At 32.0% G+C, this 21,037-nt stretch overlaps 1 protein-coding gene across 1 annotated transcript in view; it reads right to left on the bottom strand.

Annotated features, from left to right (window-relative positions):
• Positions 1-21,037, bottom strand: part of CNTN5 (contactin 5) — a 1,273,287-nt gene that overhangs the window by 1,251,412 nt on the left and 838 nt on the right.

Genomic DNA, 21,037 nt, shown 5'->3' with positions numbered 1-21,037 from the left:
ACACAAAGATATTAAATAACTTCACCTACAGATTCTCAAGTGGCGAGGCTATTTTTGCACCTAGCCAACTAGTTTGTTCATCGTGCCTCTCTTTATTATTGTGACATTAAAGATAGTATTTTGAAATTTCCCCTAACAGCTTCATTACATTTTCATTATTATCTTTCTATCTTGGGCCTAACACATTGTAGGGGATCCTGCTTTACCTTCTCGCCAGCTATGCCCTTTCCTGAAGGAAAAGTTTTTAGTAACCAGGAAGAATTATCTGTACAGAGCCTGGACCCACAGTCCCATGCTCTTGATCACACTAGAATATTGGAACTCAATATTCTCTGGTAAAATTCCCTGAAGTCTGTCTGGTCTTGGGTAGTCTTCCTACCTGGGTCCATCCCCTTGAGCAGACTGTGCAATATACCTGCAGACCTAAAGGGTAGCTAAATGTAGGGGAGGTGGAGCGAGGCTGGAATCATAGCCTGGAATGTCCACCTACGTGCATAAAGCCGCCTGTGGTCTAGTCCAGTAAACAGGCAGTCGGCCAAGCAGATAAAGGGGTCTGGAGTCAGCTTCTTCCAGATTCCAAGTTTTTGTACCAAACTTCAAGTAGTCTAAAAATTCAAAATTTGCAATTGACTTTTTAGAACTTATAAAGAGATATTTACCAAAGTTGGAGAACAGAAGTCCATGAAGCTTAGTTTTAAAAACTGTTAAATATTTATCTATGATATGTGGACCAATATATATGTTCTTGCCCCAGACCCACAAAAATTAGGGGAAGAACTGCATTGCATGCATGCAATTACTTTTTATGTACAATATCTCAGAATGGGATTTGATTGTTACTCTATATTATGTACTTACTAGATATAAGAAAGACTTTTTTACTGCAATGAAAATTAATATAAGTAATGCTTTAAGAGGGAGTATAGCATATAACAGAAACTTCCTTCAGGTTGATTATTAAATAATTAGTAGCCTACTTTTAGACACAAAATAATTCTCTTACATTGTTTCATTTATCATCAGAACATCCACAGAGTTCAGTCATACTTTTACACACACACACACACACACACACACACACACACACAAGTTTGGGCAAGTTTGTGTGTGTGTGTGTGTATTGTGTGTATCACACCTGATCTTTGATAATGCAACTTATAAATATTCTAATGTGATAAAATAATACAATTTAAAAGTTAATTCTTATGGCACTTTTATTTTAATTCCCGAATTCCTAGGAAGATTCTAGGAAACATGTTTTGCAAACATTGTTTGGAAACCACATTTTTTTTTTTTTTAAATCCAACTCCTTTGCTAAAATGTATTCTCCATTCTCTAATCAAGTATAGGAAAGGCCTTATAGGAAAGTTAAATTAATTTAGGATCCAAAGAGATACATCTATAGAAGAATGGAAGGTATGTGCTAAATGGTTTAATGGTTTTGGGCCTGATGACAAAGAGAGCTATGGATCTTGAGAAATTTAAATTTAAATTTATGAGAAGGAATCAAAGTCCCTGTGAGTTATGGAAACACACTCAGGAAATCAATGTAAACACTAATTCGTCAACTATTGGACTCATATATTAAATCGCTGTCCCAGGCTGCATCTGTGTTCATTCATTTATTCATTCGTTCGGTAAGTATTTATCAAGTGCCCCCTATATTCCAGGCAATGTGCCACTTGAGAAATACATAAAATAAAATAAAAAAATGAATTTTTATTGTTTCAACAGGGGTAGTACACTACTTTGTTTATCAAATACATATTTGAATAATTATACAATGACATATTATGATAGATACTATGAAGGGGATGATTTTGCTAAGAGAGAGTATTGTGAGACAGATGGTAGACTTTCTGAGGAAGTGATATTCTAGATTTAAATGTAAGTACAGAGTATTCAAGTGAAGAAAGAAAAGGAACAATTCAGGCCAAGGGAAGAGTATATGCAGAGACAGTGTGGCTGGAAACATGTTGGCATATATCTATATACAAAGAGCTGTCTGTATTGTTTTATAAAATCATCTTTCACCAAATTAGATTAGTACCATGGACAAATTAGAGACCTATAGACTACAAAAAAATTTAAATAATTATATTGATTTGTAGCCATCAAAAGTAAATTATGGCCTCTTACACATATGATAGCATTTTGCCCATTACTAATAACTATCACTGAGTGCTTTCTATATGTGCTAAAAACTTTTCAAGATTGAGATATGCTATTTACTGCTATCATGATATTTTTTTATTATAGCAAATTTAAATAAAAAATGTACTAATATCTAAAACTACATATCAGGGGTGTAATCATATTAAAATGAAAGAATATGGTAGGAAACATGACTTTCTTCAATAAGCATTTTGTGTCTCATGTGCTTGGTGATGGGAATAAAGATAGGTAAAATTGCCTGCAATGAATGCAGAGAAGAGGTACAGTATGCAAATAAATGAGTCTGATGGAGAAGGCAAGTATAAGAGTAGTATATATAGGGTAGTAACTTGAGCAAAAGTTGGATGACAAGAAGGCTTACTTTTATGTTTAAGGCTGCACCACAGTGCATATGTTTGGACAAAAGAAGGCTGTAGAAACGGAGAGACTGAAGATACTAGAGAGATGGCAAAAAAAACGGGCACTAGAAAAGAGAAAAAAATTGATTGAACAAAAGCAGGTGTGGGAACAAAGGTGTTGAAAAGGTAAATTGTTCAGGTAAATTTTGAAAGAATAAGAAAAGTAATCCACAGAGTTGCTTCTTGATACTAAATACCTACTCCATGAAATACAAGGCAATGTTCTGAAAACTCAAGGCCAGCGTGCGCTCACATCTTACTCATTTTTGTGTTCTCACAGAATAAATGAGAAATGAGAAATAAAGTTCTAGATTTGAGGTGAGTAGTTCAAGTTAAAACAAAGTTACATTTCTTTCTCTTTGTAGATTTGCTTTAGATTCTCCTAAATTGCTTATTATTATTATTAATATTATTATTGTTATTTAGAAGGGCATTTACTACATACTGCAGATTTATTTTTTAAATGTATAACAAACCCTAAAATTGTGACTAAAAAAATTGTAATGATAAATACTTCAGATTTGTGACAGCCCTTTCTTCTTTTACTATAAAAAGGTAAAAACCTTTTGAAAGCATACAATTTCTATATATGCGTCAGCAAAACCATTTAAATAATGGATATTGTGAAACTTTGATCTATGCATAAAACATTCAGAGTAAACTTAATATACTTCTAACATTTAAGAATGTGTTTGTGCCATCCAAATGGCAACTTGCCTTGCATATAGTAATCAGCAAATAAACCCAGGCTAACTGAATTTTACTCATTTTTTACTGTTGTTTTAATATGATCTCTTAATAGTTCTTTATTTTTCTTTTGATTTGACTTTGAATTTTTATAGCTTCAAGTTTCTAAATTTTAAAATATGTGGCAAGAAATGTAATTAATTAGCAATTATAAAGCCTAAAATAATGTCACTAAATATTATCTAATATCAGTATTATGCTAATTAATAAGACTGGCACAATACTTATCTCATATCCTAATATAATGTATTTAATGTATGTAATTATTTTTGTGATAAAACTTTGCTACAGTTTTTTCCAAGACTAATAATTTAAGTTATATCTTCAGTTTTTGAGAGTTTGCATAGTATTTGCAATTAAAAACAAACAAACATATAAATATAGAAGCAAATAAAATGGTTTTGGTTCTAGTCAGTAAATTATATTTCATTATTATTCTCTGAAAATGTACATATAATTGTGTCACACTTAATCATCTTTTGAATTTTTCTTCAGTAATTTTCCCCTTCTAAGTGATATCTTGGTAATAGGAGCCTACAGTGTCCAAATTCCAATCCATCATCTATTGAGTATATACTTGCTGGATGATCATTCTTATCAGATTATTTTTTTGCCTTGTGAAACTATGAAACAACATGAATGATTTTTCCTCTCCATCCTCTGCCATCCTAAAAAAATGCATTGCCTAAAATTACTGAAAAAATTAAAATGGGTACATGCAATTTTCTTGAGCTATTTTTTTTTTTTGATACTCTGAAGTGTTACACATTTTATTTTTAATTGTAAAAATCTCTGAAATTTTGTGATAGAAGTTTGGATAAGTCAAGAAACATTCCCTTTAAATATTTGATAAGGTACTCTTGATTCCTCCAAGCCATCTATTTCTCAACACATGGAATACATAAACTAATACAGCAATCGGTGTCTTTTCTGATTTTGGATTAAATGCTCAGCTCTAAGTAAATACACTCATTCATCCATTCCTTTCTTAATCAACTGCCTACCATTGTGTAAAATCACAGATATCAGAAGGTAATTATAATCATGCACACTGGAACATTTATGACATCAGCTAGTGTGTTGGGGTTTGATACCTGCAAACTCTCTATTTTTCCTTTATCTCAAAAGAAGACGTCCTTGATTAGATTTTTGCTTCTATTATTTTCTATTGAGGCAGAAATAGTACAATGAACAGTAGCTTGTCTTTTCTGAGTTTATCTAGTGAAAGAAAAAATAAGAGTGTTTATCCTTTATGCTGTTCAATAGTATTTCCTGTTGATGACACAAAGTTCTTGCTCAGAAGGAACTGGTTCATGGAATGGTACCTTAAGATAAAGAAGAAAGAATCATAGGGAATAAAAGAGGTAACAGCATGCCATTAGACTTAAATATACACAATGATCTGAAAGGTTGGGAGATGCCTTTGGTTTGTTGGAATCGAACTCCTCTTTAGGATTTTTTCCCTCTTTTTTTTTTCTTCCAAGATGCATTTATTATGTTTTTATGACTGATGTTTCTATGACATTTGACATTGAGTTTATAGACTCAATTTTTAATGCAATTCCCAAAATATACACCAGAATTGAGAAAGGCATTATTTTTTAAGAACATGATAATTATGTTTGGTTATCTAAGAAAAACTTTAAATGATATTGAAAAGATATAAGAAATACCTTTTCAGAAAAAAAAATATATTTAATTATTCTTCTTACGATAACTTTGGTATGTATTGAAAAAAATATGACATTTTAGCTAGTTGCTGATTTGTTGAATTGAAACAGAATTATATGACAACTAGAACAAATAATTAAGTTTATAATTTATTTACATTACAGATGGGATATTTTACTTAATGCTACTTGTGATTTCATTCAATGGTAAAATGTAAACATAATGTATGATACATCATATTCATTACAAACTTTTCCTAATATTATCTTATAATGAGTTAGACAATATATATCCTTGATTTCTTTGTGTAAAAAAACACTAAGAGATTTCTGGTCAAGATAGCAGAGTAAGTAAACACTGTGCTTACCTCCTCACATGACCACATCAAAATTAGAACTAAACTACAAAATAACGGTCATTGATAATTACCTGAAGTCTAGCAGAACCAAAGTCCTACAACAAATGACATAGAGAAGATGCCATCACTAGACTGGTAGGAGAGGCAGAGACATAGAAAGGGCTGGTCCCACACCCAAATGTGGCTGTTGAAAATTGGGAGAGATATCTTGGGTGTGGAGGTACCCCCGGGGGGCAAGGAGTCCTAGTCCCACACCAGGTTCCCTAGCCCAGGGTTTCAGTGGCTGGAAGAAAAGTCCCCACAAATTTTGGCTGGGTAAAGCAGCAGAGATTGTGGCTGAGTGAGATGGAGGGCAGAGTCCCAGATGTTCATTTTAAAGGGCCTGTACATGGACTTACTCACTGATGGACTCACCCACTCTGAGTTCCAACAATGGGGCAGCAGCTTGAAAGGTGCCAGGGACACATGGAGAGAAACTGAATTGTCTGACTTTAGGACAAGGGCTGGAGGGTCAGCTTTCTCCCACATAGAAGTCTGGTGGAATCCATTGTTTCTTTGTTGAGTGCTCCCCACTCCCAGTGTGGAAATGCAGGTGGCAGCCATATCTGTGTCTCCATTAACATAATAATACCTTTTGCACCACACTGGTGATTCATTGAGACCCTGCTCCACTCAACTTGAGTCCCATACAAACTGCCTCCAATGGCTTTTTCCTACTGTCTTAGCTCATGCTTCAGACTTTCCTAAAGTCTCTCAGAGGTTCACAAAAAACAAAAAATTAGCCCTGGGCCTTGGCATGCCCCGTACCTCTTGCCCCAAGCCCAAGAAGCCCAAGCAACAGTTGGCCTTGGATCAAGGCTTGGCCTCTCGCAGTACCTCCAAGATTAGCATGGGTGGCAGCAATCTGCAGATTCTTTTGTGGCTCAGGTCAGGTGGCTTGGGCCGTGCACATCTGGCTGCTAAACTGGACCTGGGGTGGGGCCCCTCTGTGGAGGCTCCAGCGCTAGCACATACAGTGGGCTTCACACAGAGACAGAGAACCACCATGCCACACTTCAGGATGACACATACAAAGGGCAGACTGGGTAGGCACCAGAGTCCAGCTAAAGAAAACAGCAACAAAGGCTCAACTACAATACGATGGTACACACAATCCACAAAAGGGACACACCTGAAGCATCTTGCTTAGGTGAACAGGGATACTGTGCCACTGGGCCCCACAGGACACCTATTACATAAGGCCACTATATTAAGACAGGGAGACATAATAGCCCTACCTAATATATAGAAACAAACACAGGGAGGCAATCAAAACGGGGAGACAAAAAAGTGTGTCCTAGATGAAAGAACAAAACAAAGCTCCAGAAAAAGAACTAAACAAAATGAAGACAAGCAACCTACCAGATGCAGAGTTCAAAACACTGGTTATGAGGATTCTCAATGATCTCAGGGAGAACTTCAACAAAGAGATAAGAAACATAAAATGGAGATAGAAGACATGAAAAAGAACCAGTTAGAAATAAAAAAATACAATAACTAAAATAAAGAATACATTAAAAGGAATCAACAGATTAGATGAAGCAAAGGATCAAATCGGTGATTTAGAAGATAAAGTAAGAGAAAACACCCAATCAAAACAGCAAAAAAAAAAAGAAAAAAAAATTCAAAAAATGAGGATAGTTTAAGAAGCCTCTGAACAACATCAAGTGTATCAACATTTGCATTAAAGGGTTACCGGAAGTAGAAGAGGGAGGACAAGAAATTAAAAACCTATTTGAAGAAATAGTGAAGGAAAACTTCCCTAACCTGGTGAAGGAAATACACACACAAGCCCAGGGAGTGCAGAGAGTCCCAAACAAGAGGAACCCAAAGAGACCCACACCAAGACACATAACAATTAAAACCCCAAAGGTTAAAGACAAAGGGAGATCTTAAAAGCAGCAAGAGAAAAGTAGTTAGTTACCTACAAGGGAGCTCCCATAAGAATGTCAGCTGATTTCTCAACAGAAACTTATCAGGCAAGAAGGAATTGACAGGAAATATTCAAAGTGATGAAAAGTAAGGACCTACAACCAAGACTACTCTACACAGCGAAGCTTTTATTTAAAACTGAAGGAGAAATAGAGAGCTTCCCAGAAAAGATAAAGCTAAACAGTTCATACCAAATCAGTATTACAAGAAACGTCAAAGGGAATTCATGAAGAAGAAGAAGAAGGAGGAGGAGGAGGAGGAGGAGGAGGAGGAGGAGGAGGAGGAGGAGGAGGAGGAGGAGGAGGAGAAAAGAAGAAGAAGAAGAAGAAGAAGAAGAAGAAGAAGAAGAAGAAGAAGAAGAAGAAGAAGAAGAAGAAGAAGAAGAAGAAGAAGAAGAAGAAGAAGAAGAAGAAGAAGAAGAAGAAGGACGAGGAGGAGGAAGAGAAAGAAAGAAGAAAGAAGAAGGTTCAAAACTATGAATAATAAAGTAGCAAGAACTGTATATCTATCAACAGTTACTTTCATTGTAAATGGATTAAGTGCCCCAGTTGAAAGACAGGGTGGCTGAATGGATAAGAAAACAAGACCCTTACATGTGTTCTCTATAAGAAACTCTCTTCAGATCGAAAGACACACACGCATTGAAAGTAAAGGAATGGAAGAAGGTATTTCATGAAAGTGGAAATGAAAACCAAACAACAAAAAATTGGGATAGCGATACTTATATCAGACAAAATAGACTTTAAAACAAAGGCTATAACAAGAAATAAAGAACCCAGTAATCTCACTTCTGGATATTTATCTGAAGAAACCCAAAACACTACTTCAAAGTAACATGCATATTCATACGTTCATTGCAGCATTATTTACAATAGTCAAGATATGGAGGCAATCTGGGTGTCCATCAATGGATGACTGGATAAAGAAGAGCTGGTATGTACTATTTACAATGGAATTTTACTCAGCCATTAAAAAGAAAGAAATCTTGCCATCTGCAACAACATGGATGGACCTAGGGGATATTATGCTGAGTGGTATAAGTCAGACAGAGAAAGACAAATGCCATATAATTTCACTTTTATGTGGAATCTAAAGAACAAAATACACAAACAAAGAAAGCAGAAAGAAACTCATAGATACAGAGAACATTTTGATGTTTGCCAAATGAAAAGTGTTTGGGGGAGTGTCTGAAAAAGGGAAGATATCAACTACAAATTGGTAGTTACAAAATAGTCATGAAAATGTAAAGTACAGCATAAGAAATATAGTGAATTATATTGTAATAACTATGTGTGGTGTCAGATGGGTACTAGATTTATCGGGGTGATCACTTTGCTATATGAATGTCTGATCACAATATTATACACCTGAAACTAATATAGTATTGTATTATACAATTGAAATATAAAATAATATGAATATTTTTATATTATTAATATTTTTAATATAAAAATGTTTTAAGTGTGTGGAACTCCTACACATTTATAAATGATGTATAAAATGAAAAACATTTGCCAATGTTTCAGTAATGTCAAAATAAGTATTGGTCTACTGCCCATGTTTTTATAACCAGCCATATTACACATTTTATAATGAGCAATGCAGATGTAGCAAAATTCAGCATGTCAATGGATCTTGAAATTTAAATAAATATATTAAAAAATTAAAAACCTTCATAACAATTTCTTTAAGGGTATACAATTTTGGTTTCTTCACAATTAAGAAAAGGTAACTTACACATATATTTTATCTTATTGATGTCAGGTCAACAGCCAAACCCAAATTTCTGTAGAGGTATAGTAAGAACACTTGCTGAGAACACTCTGACATCTTCAGAGCATTGTTATTTAGAGCATTATGCATTAGGACAAAGGTCTAATTTAATCAAATAAGCATTTCACTTGTTTATGCTATGTACAGTAGTTCATAAATGTGATCAAAATGCATTCCTATCCTTACAGCTGCTTGTGATCACCTAGTAGTAAAAGTAGTTTTTGCATGAAGATATCTGGAATCATTATTTTTGGCAGAAGAAATAATGTCAGCAAAATTAGAGAGTTGGGGAATTAATGATGGGGTTTGGAGAGGTGCGGCTCAATGTAAAATGTGTGCACACATTGTTTTAGTTGCAGAGGAGCCTAGAAAGAGTTTCTAAAGGACAGTTATGGAGCTCCTCACTGGAACACTGTGTAACCTGAAACATGTTCGTCAAGCAGTAGCAGCCATTAAAGCTTTCAGAGCAATGAAATGGCAAGACAGAACTTGAGCCTTTGAAAGATTATTCCATCAGAATGACTGACGTTGGAGAACAGAGGAAGAGAAACCAGTCTGGAGATGTTATTCCAGTGAAAGATGCCCTGAAATAGTGCTGGGTAAGTAATATTTGGAAGGTTGGTTGGAATATGAGAGAGCTCATTTATCTAGAATTTTTTCTTTGCTGGAAGATTTTTCAAATCTACCCAACTAGAATTGTCTTCTCTTCATTGTACCTCCACTGGATATTTTGAATACATTGGAGGGGGAAAGGAAAACAATGTTATTTATACAAATACTTCTGGCTTTTCACAGATGTGTATTTTATTTCTTAGAAAATTTGGCAATGACTCAAAGCATTTTTAATTGACTTCTTTCTGCTATCGGTTTCTTTGTTTCACTTAATGTGCAAAGGGACTTAGAAAAAAAAGAACTTAATAGAGTTAAACTGAGGATGAGCAGGAACAGTAGGTTTAAAAAAAGTTTTGTAAACATCTAAAAATGCTCAAAATATTAGACATAAAACAGAACAAAAAAGATACGTTTTCATCTATTCAGTTGAGTATAGAATAAGAGGTTTGATAATACACTGGATGGGCTATAGTACAGAGATAAATATTCTGATGCACTGTTGGTGGGAGTGTTAATTGCAACCATCCCTGTGGAGGGCAATTTGGCAGTAAAACCAAAATTTTATATGTGTATTCTCACTGACCTAGCAATTCTGGTTCTCGATCTACTCACACTTCTGTAAAAATGAATACGTAAGAATTTTCGTTTCATATTTTTAGTATGTGCATATAAAATGGATTCTTTTAAGTAAAAGATATTTATATAAATTATATAACTTTATTATGAAAATTCTACAGTGTTAAAAGTGATATACCGTTTTAAATTGTTATATAAATACCTAAAATTATTTTAAGAAAAAAGATAACGTTCTGAAAGGAAGTATGAGCAAAAATATGTTGATGATGGCTACTTCTGAAGGGTAGAACTATAAGAGATTTTAGTGCAAAGACTCAGCTTTCATTATCTGCTTTTTATACTGCTCATTGTCATTTCCATAACGTTAGACTAAAAAAGAGATGATGACAACAGTGTTCATTCCATTAAAATTCTGACTTGTAGGACCTGCTTTATCACGTGGTCTTCTGGTTAACAACACACCCAATGGAGCAGATTATTTGTAATCTAATAGCAAGTATTTTGGGATCATTTTAAAAGTCATTCTTAAAGAGCACTCCACTCCTGAGCAGTGAAGGATTAGGAAAAAAAAAAGTTATAATTATCTTTTGTTAGTGAAAAGTAATTCCTCCTCAAAAGAATGCCTTTTAAAATTAATTCTTAAAATGATGTCTCTATTATATTATTATTACCTAGGGAAAAAGGTTAATAAGCAGATGTATTTATTTCTATTTGAGTTTTTCTTTTTCCTCATGAGAAAAATTACACTAGTGTTTTTGAAATAAAAGGATAAAAGAAACTAATAATAATCTCTTTAGATAAAAAAAAAATGATCTCAGTCCATTTAGCTAAATATTAGCTAAAGACAAACACTAACCAAATTGATATGAACAATTAGAAAAGGTAGTTGATTTGAAAATAAATCAAGATAGCTGTCTTAACTTTTAAACATCTGTTAAAGTTCTAATATGTAGGAGATATCTGTTCACACAGAACATCTAGAGAAGTAATAATTTTACTTGTGTTTCAGGTAAAATATCAAGTTTAGGCATTTTTTAAAAGTATCTCATGATATGAATGCTTATTTAATCACCTCTTCATTGAACAGTTTAAAATTGCTTTCTATCAGCTCCCTCTCCTGTCTGCTTTGAGGCTTTCTTCACCTTTCTTTTCTTCTCTGTATCCAGTGTCTCTGGACCTAGTATAATATTATCACATGTTTTTGAAAGAAACTACTTTTTGTGAGATTTGTTTGTTCCATTTCCTTCTACTGAACTGTATCTTTGCAATAGTAAAATAATCAGTAAATATCTGAGGAAGAGGTTGATTGGTTGTACCTATACATATTTAAATGGCATATCGCCATACTATTCATAAAACATATTTACTTTTTAATTATGTTTACTGTCACTGTAGCCAACCAAAAAAATAGCAATATATCTAAATATCACTTGTAGAAAAGCATAACTGTAAAATGTTTGCAGGTTGAAATGAAATTTGTTTATTTTTGCTTAACATCTGACAATTCACAATTTAAAAAAATTCAGTTTTTATTTGTTTTAATAAATTAATATTAGGAATAATTTTGCAGCATGAGATACTTTCATAAAATTTAGTAACAAAACATATAATTAAAGTAAAAGAAGAAAATAATTGGGGGAACTAATTATTTTCAAATGAATATATTCTATACTATTTCACAATCATATGGAGTTCAAAAACAATATTTGAAATACCTTCCTCTCCTAACAAAGTCAAGTCTATGTTCTGAACAATTTTAGAGTGACATTAAAGGTGTTCTTTTTCAGGTAAAGCAAAACACAATAAAAATTAAAAACAATAAAAAGCACGTAATCTTTTTAAATATGTTCAAGTACAATTAAGACCATGAAAATAAGTCATCTTACTATCAGCAAATGTACAATGTTGAGTGCCAAGAAAATAAGTGATTTTCCTCATGTTTGGAAAACTGGAGTGATTTTACCCAGTTGTATTTATACAAAATTCAAATAAATTTTCTGCCTTCAAATATTTCTTGAACTTAAGCATAAAAAGAGATTTTCATATGCAACTATACCTAAAGATGGAAAGAAATGATTTTAACTCCTGAGTCTACAGTCTCACTTCCTTGTTACAAAAACAAAATCCACCTATGAGGTAGTAGTTAATGTCATACTTTTACAGGGAAAGAAATGGAAGCTTAGAAAGGTTATTGTATGGCTCAGGTAAACACACAAGGACGCTGTTGAATCATGATTAAACCTGTGTGTAACAAGTCCATGCTCTTTCCATGGCCTCCCCTCATGCCATGAAAGTGATCTCTGGTTTCATTATCTCTGTTTGGTGGAATCTATTCTAAACTCAGCTGTCAACATCTGCGATTCTGTTTCTTTCAATTTTCCTCTTCATCAAAACCTCATAAGTTACACAGCCATTGAATTACAGTGGATCAAAACTTTAAAAGAAAATCCTTCACGTTTATTGATTTTAACTCTCTTGCTTGAGAGATTAATAAATGGAAGAAGTGACTTTTCCAAGTCACTGTAAGGGGCAAAACTGGGGCTGAACCTCATCTTGAATGCAATCTAACCTTGAGATGAACTATTATCCTCTTGTTTTTGACCAAAATCCCAATACTTCACTTGTCTCTCAGAATCCTTTGTTTCCTTATTTGATATGTTTTGCAAACTTCTCTCTTTGCATTACAAAGAATTCTTTCTTTGCATTAATTACCTTTCCCACTTTCTTCTACACATCCATTTCATTATTCTGCCTCTCTTGCCACCATTTTCAAAAGAGTCTTGCCAATCCATAATTGAAACTTCCTTCAAGTCCTACTGCTTCTCATTTTATCTGGGGTATCAGTTTAATCCATCCCAACAATGGACATGTCTGACCCTCCAAGGTTCTCAGAATGTGTGACCAATATCGTGATAGCTATGTTTACTAGTGCATTTTCTTAAGTTGCTTTTAAGTTGTATCCTGGCTGAAATTTTCCATCTCTCCATTATCTAGGATCAAAGCTCTCACTTTCTTTGCATCTCCAAAAGTAAACTGTACTCTAATTGATAATTTTGTAAAAAATGCCTATCCATGTAAATTACTTGAATAAAAGAGAAGATGCAAAGAATAATCTTTTAATGCTCATGGTCTGTATATCTCAATATTGCTTTCCACAATTAGGACAGCATTGTGCCTCATACAAATATAGAATATTCTGGTAGGCAGAATATTAAACATTAGAAAAGGAACTGGAGGGAAATCAAACTTTCTTCCCAGACTTAATTTTTTGATGTTTGTAACACTGTGATTTTTTTTCTTTGTCATTGAAAAGTACATTTTTTTCTTACATATTATTACAACTTGATGATGGTAATTGTCCTAATTTCTCATGTAAAGAAACTTAAGTACCTTTTCTAAAATTACACAATAAGTTGTAGAAGACTAAACCCTAAAATTAAAACACCAAATCCCCTAATTCACACTGCCTCCCTATGTTAGATATTTTTTATGATTACTACTGTTTACTACTGTTCTGCTGTTACTATTACTGCTATGTGGAAGGGCCTGTGTAAGAAAAGCTTCATTAGCTTCACAGTTAACTCACCCCTATAAAATAAGTTTCACCAGCATAATTAATATCCCATGCTTAGTAACTGAAGAAATCAAGCTTATTTATAACAACATATAAAAATTGCATATTTTCACAGCATTTATGCCACATTCACTTTAGCTCATATTTGGCTATATTATCACATACTAGATGTCTCTAAGACACTAAAGTTAGCACTATAATGAGATGTAGAAAAACACATCATTTGTTCAAATTTGTTAGGTGAATCTTAGAACCAAAGTTACTTCAAAATAATTTAGGCACTAGGAAGTAAATGCAGCAATTAGAGAACCAATGCTAGCATGAAATAGTCCAAGCTGAAAGACTCAATAGAAGAAAACTAACAGCTGCCTCCAAAAGTTGAAATATTGATAATTTGCATCTTAGCTATGCATAACTCTACCACTGCACATTTCATGTTGAATTACGTTCAGCCCATGTGCTATTTCCTCCATCAGTCCATGAAATACTTATCTCCCTTTATATTCTTACTTATTACTACAACTACCCACAGTAGGCCATTTGAATGACTAAAATAATGTAGAAACTGATTTGAATGTGAAAGGAATTACTTTTCGTTAATTTTTCTCATTGAGGTACCTACAAAGAAGACCACATTAAAGAATGAGAAGCAGTCATAAGTTTTAAAACAGAGTTATATGATAAATTTTCATATAATCAATTTTGAATCATTTAACTTAAATCTCAAGTAACCACTGTTTCCTACTAAGGTTATTGTTCTTTGAAAATACTGAACATTTCAAAGTAAGTTGTAGGTAAGTAACTATCCAAAGTAAGTATAAATTCAAATAATTTTAAGGAGAATTTATTCATTGGACTTGGATGATAAATTTTACATTTTCTTCTAGAGCTATTTCCAAATTTTGGCTACATGTACAGGGTAGATAAGACCTCAGATTAAACAATCATTTTAACACACTCTTTTATCTCATCTTTTTACTGCCTTATCATCTTTAAATATTCAGGATTTAAAGAAAAAAAGAGTCTTAAAATACGAAGTCAACCCATATGGACACACACAAAGAAAACTCTTGACATAATTTGACAATGAACGTTTCAAAAGAAAGCATCTGTAAAATATTATTAAATCAGAAACACAGCAACATATATAACTGCCTTTCCACTAAGTGTGTAGTATGGTGAATTTACAGTTTATCATGTTCAGTTCTACTGAAGAAAAATTTTAGCATATATATTCATTCTGATATAATTTGTATTACATTATTGAAATTGAGCATAAACAAATTTTGGGTCAAACATGAAGATAAGTAAATACTATTACAAACTCAAATTTGTTCTGTATTAACTTCCTTTAGTATTGTACGAGTAAAATTAGAATTTATACACAAGTTGATATTTGAATTCTAAAACTAAAACTCAGAAAAATAGTGCCTATTTTTAGAGATTCATTTTTTGCTTTGCATTTTATTAAATGTTCTAAAATCATTATTACTTTAAGGAAGCCTATGATTTAAATTTCATCCTAATTTGCCAATAGACAAAACTATTTTTTCCATTCACATTTCTCATTGATTTTGTATTTCGTTTAGTATCCCATTAAACATTATTGTTGGAGGTAAAATTGCAATCCAGGAAGAAAAGTATCAACAACAGCAACAAAATGGACAGTCCTTTATAATTAGTCACTGGAAAAAAAATCACATTCTTTTTCCTACTTGAGTTCCCTGGTTACTTAACTGAAACTGTCAAAAACTATCTACTATTTGATTTAGCTGGTGAGTGCACACTAAGTTCATTGTGAAAAAGTTCACATCTAACAATTAAATTGTATGGACATTCAGGTTTTGTTTAAGAGAATGTGGGTATAATTGTTTCCTCTGAGTTAATATAATTATTTTAAAGTTTCTAGTCTTAAAAGTCAGTGCTTTACAGATAAGAAATGCAACAAGGAAACTGCATATACTTACGTCCCAATCTGAATTTGAATAAATATAAAAAAAAAATAAAACTTGTATAGCAAAAAGATATAAATTATGAAAAGCTCTGACCTAGAAATTTAAGAGAACTGAATTCTGATTCCACCTTTTCCGTTAAATGTACTATTGGACATATCACTTAACCTCTTTATATCTTTGTTTATTACTCTTCTTGACAAAAATGTGAAAATACAAGCTTGGTAAGGCTCCTTCTAACATTAAATGTTAGTATTCTGTCACTTTTTCCTAAGTGTCCTAATTATTTATTGTCAGTAACTCATGAGATATGTGCTTATTTTTAATGATATGGTTATTTTAGCATTTATCTCATTCACTAGCTCACACATTGCCATTAGTATAAAGGCATTGAAAGAGGAAGATTGTTAAATCGACTTATGAAGTTAAAGGTTTCAATTTTCTTATAAATTATATGAACTTTGAAATTCCTATCATCAAATATTCTCAAAATTAGGAAAACTAATGATCACTAACAAATTGTTTTATTAATTTTTGAACATGAAAGATGAAATTAAGCTATTCTATATCTATTAGAAACGGTGACCAAGAAAGTTTTAAAATAACAAAGTTGACAAAATACAAATTCTAAGATTAAATATGAGGCTTTTCATAATGTTTTCAAGACATATTTGCAAGCACTTAATCATGTTTAAGTGCCCAAGAAATAATTTCATATTGAAGAGTCATGAAATGTCAATTGAATAAAAAATTATTTCTAGAAATTATTTTAAAATTTCTACTGTCACTATCTGTATCTTCCAAATGATATTCATCTTAATCACTAGGGATTTCATCTAACTTGGTCATTTTAGAGATGATAAACTATAAAAGTATCTCAGCAAATATTACATCATTGAAAAGTAAATTCTTATATAAAACTGAAATGGGAAAACCTAGAAGTTTTAAATTACTTGGTTTAAATTCTTTGTTACCTTTACAAAGGTAAAACACAAAGATATCTTTATCTTTGGTTTAGTTTCAGAAAAGTATTTTAGTACTTTAAACATGAAATTAAATATTTGAGAAAATAAAGATGAAACTTCATACACTTAAAAGTAAAATTTTCACCATATAAATGTACCATTTCTCTACTGGTTATCTCACAAATATTAACTAGTGAAATACTTGTGAAAATATATTTAAATATCTATTTGCAGCTCCAGACACATTTATACTATAATTACCCTATTATAATATCTCTTTCAATTAAAACCTCCTAATTTTTTAGCCTCATAATGAATGCTTGTGCCAGCATTATGATTGGATTATTATTTCAATCCACCTTTTATCACCTAAATGATCAGCAAAATTTCTCTTCCTAAACTCCATATGCTATAATTACTACTGGATCATAATGGGAGATGACATATTCTCTTTCTTGAGCATTTAACAGCTATAAGAAAGCTATGAAGCAGATTCCTATCCCTCTCATAGAATCCTACGTATATAATTATACTTTTCCAGTCAATGGTCACAAAAGAGATTTTTAGATCATTCAGATAAATGCAATACTTTCATCTTCCTCCTTGCCAAAATATAATTGCTTAAATTTTGAATAATGTACATTTTAGTCACTTTAACCCTTAAGCAGGTCCCTATTTTAGAGTACAGATACAAATTATAAAGGTATGCTTACAGGAAAGCTCTTACAAATATATTAATACCTTGCTATCTATCAAGATCTCAAGTTTTTTGTCTATATAAGGACTGACATAAGAGGAAATGTGCAAATACTGCCAGATTGTTTAAGAGAAATCCACTTGTTAAAAATAAATAAAAAGTGGTATCCACTGGGAGACAAGTTATTTAGGTCATCATAGATTTTTAAGGGACCACTGGAAAAAATCAATTTTGCACCGATTTGTCAAATGAATCCAACGAAACAGTTTTGGAACTGTATAAAAATGACAGTTATCACAAGGAATTCCAACTTAAGTAACACATGGGAAAATAATGTGACTGTACTTTATAAATTTCTCACGAATAATAAATCTCACACTATTTTATATTAGATTAAGAAATGTTAGATTCATTTTTTTTTATTTCCATAAAAAAGACAAAGCTTTGATTTATTTTTTGGAATTACTTTATGGCCTATTCTAGAGTTCCATTTCCCTGGAAGAAAAGAAGAGTGTCCATATTTTGGCTGACTTTTAAGTCTTATGAGCTAATGTTTAAGAAGACTATAATGTCAAACACACAACATGCACTACTCTGGAATATGAAATTAAAGACCTGTGTTTCAACTTAAGGGCTTGATAGGCATGAAAATGCTCTATATTTAGCTTACATATTTATCATAATAAAACATAAATGAAGTTAAATACGTAGTCACATATCAAGTTCATGGGATATAATTTAGGATTGCCAAATAACTCTAATGAAAGAATTTAACTGTAAAACCATATTTTCCTAAAATGTAAATGTATATAATAAAACCATTTAAAAATTCCCCCTATATCCACTTTATGAAGCACTACACATTTATTTTATTTATTTTTGATGAAAATAATTATCCATAGAGCTGTTCCAGTGTCTGAGAAAAATATAAACTGATACTATTCCATTTACCAGAAGCCTTCTTACATTATATATTTGAATATCAAAAAATATATATATATATAACAGGATAAATTAATTTAAGAGGTATAGATATGAAGATGGGACATTGTTCATAACTGTTTTTAATCCTAAATCTTAAGTGTTAAGGAGTTTTATATACTTCATTACTTTTTAAAATGTATCAGTCTCAATAACTCTAATGTAGAGTTATTGATCACAAATGCTCAGAAAATAGACCTCTGCAAAGATTCTACTGCTTTGAGCTTCCGACCAGCCTCTTTCCTGCTATAAGGAGCTAAGAAGTTCATGTAACATATTAGCACAGCCTTATAACACTAATCTAAAAAAATGTATCTTGTCAGGATACACACCTTTCTTATATTTGTATCTTCAGTAATAAATTGAGATGAATAAACCTGAGCTCTTGAAGTCAGAATTTGAGACACAACACTATATGGACCTGTTTGAATTAAGAGACATAAATTTCCAACCACTGAGTAAATTTTTAAGAAATATAAAAAGAAAGACAATTCAGAGACTACATATAGGTAATCAAAGTATATGTGGTAGCATGGATTCAGCAAGTCACAACATTTTAAAGATCTTAGCCTCATAAAAATCCTAAATTATTTTTGATGAGTAGGGACACTAACCTCTACTACTATAAAACTTTGTTTTAGCCAATGGAACTTAAATATAGTCAAATCATCTTTACACTATTACAGCCATCTAGACAAGTTTTCTTTTCTTCCCCTCCCCCCCGCCACAAAAATTTACCTTTTGTTTTTCTAGAAGTAAGACAAACTCCAAAATAATTTGGCCAGCATAGTATCCCCTTACTTTCTTCACCTGGAGAGCCCTCTACCCTTTACAGACACCCTCTGTTCCTTTTCACTAAATCAGTTTGCCATTAAACCATACTCTATCTAACCTGTACCCTGAAGATGGTAAAGGTTTTCTAAACTGTTAAATAAAACAGACATTTAAAGAAGTATATATTAGCTAAACCTGGTCCATTTTAAACTTAATTGGACACATAAAATCAAAGTAAACTTTCACAAGCAACTGATTTTTAATTTTTTTTTAAAATAAACATAGACTACGTGTTTATTCATGATTTGATTTTAGTTTATCTCCCAAACTTAACAAATTTTTCAGGCCACCTCATAGTTGAAGGATTGCTCACCTGAGGAAACATTAAGGTATTTCAGTGATCCATTTAAAAATTCCACAATGTAGATTCTCAGATCTATTTCCATATACATCTCCGTCTGCATATGCCTCAGAACTTACAAAGCATGGCTTTTAGTTCATCTATCGGGGTAATGTTCTTCCTTTCTAACTTTTAAGAATCCTAACTTTCTATTCATTTGTTCATGAAATCAAAGAAAAATAAAAATTATCAGTTTTTCTCTTCATTTGTTAATTTCCAGGAGTTTTAAATATGAACAATTTAAAACCTCCACTAAGCCCTGCACAACACATTGGTATTTATACTGTAATAAACATTTGACTGATTTTCTATTTTCAAATCTGCTTTTATATCTTCTCACCACACTCCAGCTAAGTTACTTTTCAAATTCTATTTTATTTTTTAAATCACATTGCCTTTTTTTTAATTTTTACTTTGAGTTTTGTACTTTGTTTCCTTCACTAAACTTAGTTGGCATTTGTATGTAGTATCTTTTAATTTTTATTCATTTGTCTTATGTGACATATACTTGCATAGTCACATTGTTGTGTGTTTTGTTTTCCATTTGAATCAAAGGAAACATACCTGTCAAGTTGGAAACTCAATAAACTGGTTCACATAGAACTTACAATAATTTTAGCATGAAGTTGGAAAATATGCAAAGAAATATTTGTGAGTTGCTTAAAGTTGACTACAGGCACTTTGAAAAAATAATGACATTTTCATTACTAATTCTTTTATGTTTAGGGTTACAATATTAATCATGATGACTTCCTTTAAGCTTGATCTGCTAGTCATAAGTATTTCTGTAGTTCTGTTGCAATTCAACAGCACTTAATTATGCATTCACTAATTGTTAAATTTGACCTACTACTTACTTGATTGTATTTTTTAATGCTATTATCCTAATGAACATCTACTTCTTTCATACTTACTTCCACAGTTAAAATTGAGAATCAAGGTAGAAGTATGACATCTTTAAATATTGTTATTTTTTAGATTACACCAATAGAAGATTAATATAGGTAAGGCATTTTACATGCAACAATTAAAAAGTTTTTGCTTCCAAACCTGTATTTATATTACCACACCAAATAGTATTTTTCATACTAGAGGTTATACAATTTAAAAGTAAAATAATTTTAAAATATGTAGTGTATTCTTGGTTTTCCCAAATAAATTTAGTTAAAATGGCTTAACTTTTTTAGATTGTCAGAGTAATTCTCAGCTTATTGTACACCATGTCCATATATGCAAATTAGCATTCTCCTACTTTTTAATAAGAACTCAATAAGAATCTCTGAACATACTTTCATATTCTTTTTAAAAAATCTATCACATTCCTACACAACATTTAGAAAGCACCTCAGCATAATCCAAGATACTGCTGTTTTAGTCTCTGTAACTTGGTAGAACTTCACTTATAGAGCCTCC

This window comes from Rhinolophus ferrumequinum, chromosome 11 (genome assembly GCF_004115265.2).
Source record: "Rhinolophus ferrumequinum isolate MPI-CBG mRhiFer1 chromosome 11, mRhiFer1_v1.p, whole genome shotgun sequence".
Classification (NCBI taxonomy): domain Eukaryota; kingdom Metazoa; phylum Chordata; class Mammalia; order Chiroptera; family Rhinolophidae; genus Rhinolophus; species Rhinolophus ferrumequinum.
This window is presented reverse-complemented; position numbering and strand designations above follow the sequence as displayed.